The sequence below is a fragment of the Aotus nancymaae genome, unplaced genomic scaffold, assembly GCF_030222135.1.
Source record: "Aotus nancymaae isolate 86718 unplaced genomic scaffold, 86718_ANA_hifiasm-v0.15.2.pri h1tg000008l, whole genome shotgun sequence".
NCBI lineage: Eukaryota > Metazoa > Chordata > Mammalia > Primates > Aotidae > Aotus > Aotus nancymaae.
In genome coordinates, this window is record NW_026988419.1 from 18,802,166 (window position 1) to 18,809,362 (window position 7,197).

Sequence of the window (7,197 nt, forward strand, 5' to 3'; positions counted from 1 at the left end):
GGCAGTAAACATCGCTATGGAGCTCAGTGACAGAGCCTGGAAAGAGGGAAAGTCTGGATTCCAGATTGTGCCAACAGCACTGTGTTTGCAACTAAATGTGAAACACAGCCTGAGATTTCCACACGGTGGTAAGCAGGGTAGACCGACATAAAGGGTAGATACACTGATATGCTGGTAAATGTTGTACAATGAGCATTCTGATTGTAGTTGTAACATATATGTTGGTTGATACTTCTATTAGAGTCAGACAGAAGCAGTTCACCAATGATGTGACTTGTTTCCCAATTGAATACTGAAAGAATAGATCTCCAATTTTAGGCCGTCTGTGGTGGCTCCCGCCTGTAATCCCAGCACTTGGGGAGGCTGAGGTGGGCGGATCACTTGAGGGCAGGAGTTCAAGACCAGCCTGGACAACACAGTGAAACTCTGTCTCTACTAAAATACAAAAATTAGCTGGGCGTGGTGGCGGGCAGCTGTAATCCCAGTTACTTGGGAGGCTGAGGAACTTGAACCTGGGAGGCGCAGGTTGCAAGGAGCTGAGGATGGTGCCACTGCACTCCAGCCTGGGTGACAGAGCAAGACTCCTGGGTGCTGCATGTAGGCCGCACCCTCAGGACCAGTTCGCAGCAGCCCCGGCGGATGATGCCAAATACAGCCGCGAAGAAAAAGGTGCCGCTGATGGGAAAGAGCGGGTCGGAGAAGACCAGCACAAGGTCGATTATCTTCGCCAATTATATTGTTCACGACACCCAGCGCCTGGGGGCCACCATTGATGTGGAGCACTCCCACGTCCGATTCCTGGGGAACCTGGGGCTGAACCTGTGGGACTGTGGCGGTCAGGACACCTTCATGGAAAATTACTTCACCAGCCAGCAAGACAACATCTTCTGTAACGTAGAGGTTTTGATTTACATGTTTGACATGGAGAGCTGCGAACTAGGGGCAAAGGACATGCATTATTACCAGTCGTGTCTGGAGGCCATCCTCCAGAACTCTCCTGACGCCAAAATTTTCTGCCTGGTGCACAAAATGGATCTGGTTCAGGAGAATCAGCGTGACCTGATTTTTAAAGAGTGAGAGGACCTGAGGCGTCTGCCTCTCCTGCTGGAGGGTGCTTGTTATCGAACGTCCATCTGGGATGAGACATTCTACAAAGCCTCATCCAGCATCGTCTACCAGCTAATTCCCAAAGTTCAGCAGCTGGAGATGAACCTCAGGAATTTTGCCCAAATCATCGAGGCTGATGAAGTTCTGCTATTCGAAAGAGCTACGTTCTTGGTTATTTCCAACTACTGGTGCAAAGAGCAGCACAACCACCACCAGTTTGAGATTAGCAACATCATCAAGCAGGTCAAGCTGAGCTGCAGTAAATTGGCCACTTCCTTCCAGAGCATGGAAGTTAGGAATTCCCACTTCGCCGCTTTCATACACATATTCACCTCAAACACGTAGGTGATGGTGATCATGTCAGATCCGTCGATCCCTTTTGCGGCCACCCTGATCAACATTTGCAATGCCAGGGAACACTTTGAGAAGCTGGAGAGAGTGGATGGCCCCGAGCACAGTCTCCTTATGTGTTCAATATTCCCAAATGCTCTTTCTGAAAATGCTGAATTACCTTTTTTGTTTGTATCTTTTATTTTTAATATTCATAATGTTGTGTGCTTAAAAGTGGGCTTTGAAGTGTGTGCTGCTTTCTCCTTTCATCTTTCTCCCCGCTCTCCAGTCTTTAAACACTGGATGCTACTTACTCAGCTACCCAGTAGAGCTTAAAGCTGGCCTTTCTGAGAAGTTGGTATAGTGTATCACTAAAGTACATGGTTCGTGTGTGTTCTGATTACCCAGTTATAATAGACATACACATCAAAGCCTTTACCAGTATCTTCCTGTATTCCATATCACATTGCAAAGAGGGAATGTTACTATTTTATCAGCAAGGTATTAAAATGCATTTACAAATTTAAATATATATATATATATATATATATATATATAACCAATTTTTGTGCCTATTCACAAAACAACAGCTATAGACATGACATACTTTTTAAAAATTTTGAAATGTATTTTATTTTATTTCAATAGTTTTTGGTAAACAGGTAGTTTTGGTTACCTAAATGCTTTGGTGGTAATTTTTGAGATTTTGGTGCCCCATCACCTAACCAGTATACACTGTACCCAATGTAATCTTTTACCTCTCACCCCACTCCCATCCTTCCTCTGAGTCCACAAAGTCCATGATATATTTCTTTTGCCATGGCAGACATGACATACAACGAAGAATAATCTGTATTATTACATTTTTTTTCCATCTCTGTCTAGTATAAACAATCAATGAAAGAACACATTCAGCCTTAATTAAGCCTTACACGGATATTCCTGTTGTAAATCCTCTCACCGTGGCTGATTTCAAGCTACCAAAGTAAACGTAATCGGTATTATTACACTTTATTCATCTATGTCTAGAATAAACAATCAAGGAAAGAATATATGAAGCCCTAATTAATCCTTATACTGATATTCCTGGTGTAAATACTCCCACCATGGCTGATTTCAAGCTACCTAAGTGATGTCACTGAATGTGAAGTTGATAAGATGTGCAAAAGCACACCATCATATACTATATTTCCACTACAGTGATGGAAAAAAAATGTAAATAACTTCAAGAGCATAATGTAAGTAATGTAGTAAAATATTTAGAAAGTGATTTTGAATATTTATTACTTTCCTTTAAAAAATTATTCTAAGTTCACATACTATAATTTTAAATAATGGCAACATTTAATAAACAGCTGTCAAAACTAAAACTTCCTAAAAATTTAATAAATGGTTCTTGTGAACCCACACACGTCAGCCAGGACACACCACTGGTAGATGACAAAGCTATATAAATGTGGGTTGTTGTTAACAATGTGACTTAATATTTATTCCCTGGCTAAGTTGCCCTGAAAGGCAAGCTTTTAAAAAAATATTTCAGTGCTTTAATTTTGTTCTGTTTGCTTTGATTGCAATGGGGCTTTTCTTTGAATAGCTAAGCACCGTATCTCCAAATCTCTTAGGGTGACATATATGAGCAGATAAAAATCTCAGCCATTATTTATTGATAGCTGCTAGCTTCCTTCTCAGAAAGTGACTTTTCACTGATCCTTTCCCAAATTCTAGGAGTTTCTTACTGCATTTAGCTATGTACTAACTATAATCACTACTATATAATAGGTATTAGGTTGAGCCAGATGAAATTGCTGTTGTCTGACCATTTTTGACCTAGAAAACCAGTAATTTTATATGCTCCAACCAATACTTTTGCTCTAGTCAAACTGGTAGCAACACTCCCCTATCATTTGTGTGTCTGCATTCTTATGATTTTGCCCATCTAAAATAACTTTCCTCCTCCCTTCTGCTACTCAAACCTCTCTAAGACTTAACTCCCACTTTTACCTGTCCCACAAAGATATCCATGGTCATTTCTATCTTCATTAAGCAATTGTAAGCATTCTCTCCCATGACCTTTTGTGATACTTTATGTGGATCACAGAATTGAACACTTAATTATAATGCCTCATATTATTTATAGTGTATCTTGCATAGTCTTGTCAATAACTAGGCATTACTTTCTCTGAGAAGAGAGACTATAACAAACTTTTTCTGTAATTTACAGTGTATAATTGTGCTGAAAATGGGTATGAACTCGTATTTCAACTGATTGGGATTTAAATAACATCCTTTGAAGCTGAAATTAATTAAAACTAGGTTATGTATGTATGTATGTGCTTGGGCTTTGGAGTCAGGCAAACCTGGATCTATTTCCTTGCTCTGCTCTCTGTAAGCTGTATGTTTTTGGGGAAGTCACTAAATGGCTTGAAGTCCTTTTTCCTCTTCTGTCAAATGGGGTAATGGTGACTATACTACAGGGTAATTGTTGGGATTATATGATGAATCGGGATTATACAGACTCTTTTCTAGAAAATACAACCAAAGGAATATATTTTTCTCAAACATTTGAGTAAAATCAGGGAAAGGAAAGATGCCCATGGTGTTTGTCTGGTTTAAGAATAAAGAGAACACAACATTATAGTTATTTTTATGGTAGTATTTTTGGTTTGACTCAGCTTCCAAATCTCCCAAATTAATACCTAAAAATGGTATGTGTGTATAGTGCGTGTATATACATATACTGTATTAGTCTGTTCTCAAGCTGTTAATAAAGACATACCCAAGACTAGGTAATTTATAATAGAAAGAGGTCTAATTGACTCACAGTTCCACATGGCTGGGGAGGCCTCACAATCATGACAGGAGGTGAATGAGGAACAAGGTCGCTTCTTACATGGCAGAAGGCAACAGAGCCTGTTTGGGGGAACGTCTGTTTATAAAACCTTAAGATTTCATGAGATCTATTCTCTATCACAAGAACAGTATGGAAGAAACCACACCTATGATTCAATTATCTCCACCTGTCCCCACCTTTGATACGTGGATATTATTACAATTTAAGGTGAGATCTGGGTGGGGACACAGCCAAACCATATCATAGATACATACACATATATATATACACATACATACACACACACACACATATATATATATACATAAATACACACACATACACATATATACACCCATGCTGTTATTACCTTAAAAAAAACTTTTCAATTTATTACTCTTAAACCTAGAGTTGTTTGTACGGTGGTAAATGCTAGCATTTATTAGGAACTTACTATGTTTCAAGCACTTTGCTAAGTGTATTAGCTTATTTTATCCATACAATAGCAATGAAGTATTTTCAATTACCCCTACTTTACAGATGAAAAAATATGTAAGCTATATTTGGAGATAGGGAGAAAAGTAACTAAATAAAGGCATAAGGAAAATTTAATAGACTATGTCTCATAGAAAGTGACTTTATAATTGTTACTAAATTTTAAATCAGCCTTTTAAATTCTAAATATATTGCTAAAGGGCTATTAAAAATTATTACCAATATGAGTAAAATGAGTCCAATACGAACAAGGCATAATTTCTAAAAGAGTATATATGGATAAAGAAAAATTAAGCTGAAATGCATGCTGTAATTGATCATTGCTTTTACAGATAATGGTATACAGTCATTCTTTTTTAATCCCTTATTTATTGAGCACAAATAGTATATGAGGCATATTTAAATATGTTGGTTACTTCTCACTTGTGCTTGGAAAGAAATTTAAATTATTGCATGAATTTTGATTAAACTGATTACAGAATTTTGAAACACAATGGAACCCAAACTAGGGCCAATGCTCATTTCCTAAATGAACATTTTATGTGCAAACAAACAGCTGCTAGAATCCAGCAGAATTTAAAACAAGCTGTTTGTAAATTTTACTGACAGCTGTTTTTGGTGATTTTTGTCAACAGAATTTTCCTGCTTTGCATCACAGCATCCTTTTATTATAGTATCCCCTCAAAGTATAACTTGCTTGCTTTAATCACGTTTACAGAGATTTATGACTTGATGCTTATTCAGTGGTAGAGCTTCTCAACACAAAATGTCAGGGAGCCTGTTATAAATTGCTTCTGGCATTCCTACTCTATCTTTTATTTGGCCGGGAGTATTTCCACCTGAAAGTGATAAATTCCTGTTATAACCACTTTATGTGCTTCAGTAATTACACTGTACAGAAAAAGGGGATTTCTACTGAGGTGTCTCCTTAAAAATAGCAAGCAATAAAAGGCAGTGGAATGGGCTGAACTCTGAAGTCTATTGAACAAAAACAATGACCAGTGAAATATCTATGTCAGACTGAATTTGATAAATGATCAGGAAGTACAGAAGATAACAAAACCTTTAAAGCAACTACTGTGGGGGTCATAGTAATGTAACTATGTCCTTAGACTAGTTACTTTTAAGCCTGTGACAGAAATTTGGCAAGTGCCCACGAGAATGGAGTTAACATCCTTTCGAAAACAGTCTTGAAACACCTAGATTCTTCTAATTCTAAACTAAATGCCAAAGTGTACATAATATAGGGACTGAGTCTATATGTACTAGTCAAAGAGACTGTGGCACGCTAAAACGGTTCAGTACAGTACACTGCAGCCAATAACTTGATCAATACATACACACACAATTGAACTGACCGAGATACACATTAATCATGATGATATTCATGAGTGGTTTGATTCAATATAAGCTGTCTCCAATACATAGCACAAAATTACTGTTTTTAATTGCTTAGGCTTTTTTTGCTCTTAAAGAAGCAGCACAATAATGTAAATAAAAGATCTTCAAGTTAATGAAACAAAATTACAAACATTTTCATTGTCACGTCCTAATATTATGCCAAAGATGGTTTTAGGAATCTGGTGGATACTTTATCTGAGATGATACTAAAAGAGATTATAACCAGTACATAGGATTTAAGCTTCAAGGTTATTGCATTATATTTGCATAGGCATTGCTACTACAAGTATCTCTGTTCCAGCAGCCACAGAATAAGTGGTTCCTTCAATATGTACTCTTTCATAAGAGAATTTATAAGCAAGTGTAGCTGGCTTAATGCAACTCAACAGGCTAGTCCTAAAAACGGAAAAATATGTTGTGCACTTAATGTGTTTTAAGCTTTAATATATGTATTAAAGTTTAGGGCAGCCCATTGCAAAGGGATGTCCATTGGTTGTGCTGAACTTCCAGTTTATGACAGTTTCATAAACTGTAATTCCTTTCTCACCAAAACTCTTTGAGTGTGAGATTGACATGTTAATCCTAAATTTACAAAAGACTGAACTAAGTTACAAGATGGGTTATACAATGGACAAAATTGTAGGAAATGGCAAGGCTAGGTTTATAATTGTTTTCCTTGACTCCAGGTCACAAACACTTACTCATTATGCCACACTGAATTTCAGAAAAAAAGGCACAAAGCATATGACTTTACCTTAATAGCATCACATAAAGGCAAGCTCAGTCAAACGTGCAGAGCATATACCACAATCCCAGATGCTGGGACATCTACTCCATTCCAACAATTACCATATTCAACTACTCCTTATCAAGTGTTTCAAACTGCATTTTTTTGGGGTGGAACTACATTTCACAAAGCGTTCCTTGCAAACAAAATTTATATCTGACAAAAAGAATGCTCTCAGGAAGTTGAAGTGGCCAATTCCAGTGCACAATACTGTAATTAAAAGTCAGAGAAGAGTTAATATAAAGGT

At 37.5% G+C, this 7,197-nt stretch overlaps 1 pseudogene; it reads left to right on the forward strand.

Moving 5' to 3' along the window:
* Positions 1 to 639: 639 nt before the first annotated feature.
* LOC105712673 (ras-related GTP-binding protein A-like) lies at positions 640 to 1,773 on the forward strand (annotated as a pseudogene).
* Positions 1,774 to 7,197: the final 5,424 nt, after the last annotated feature.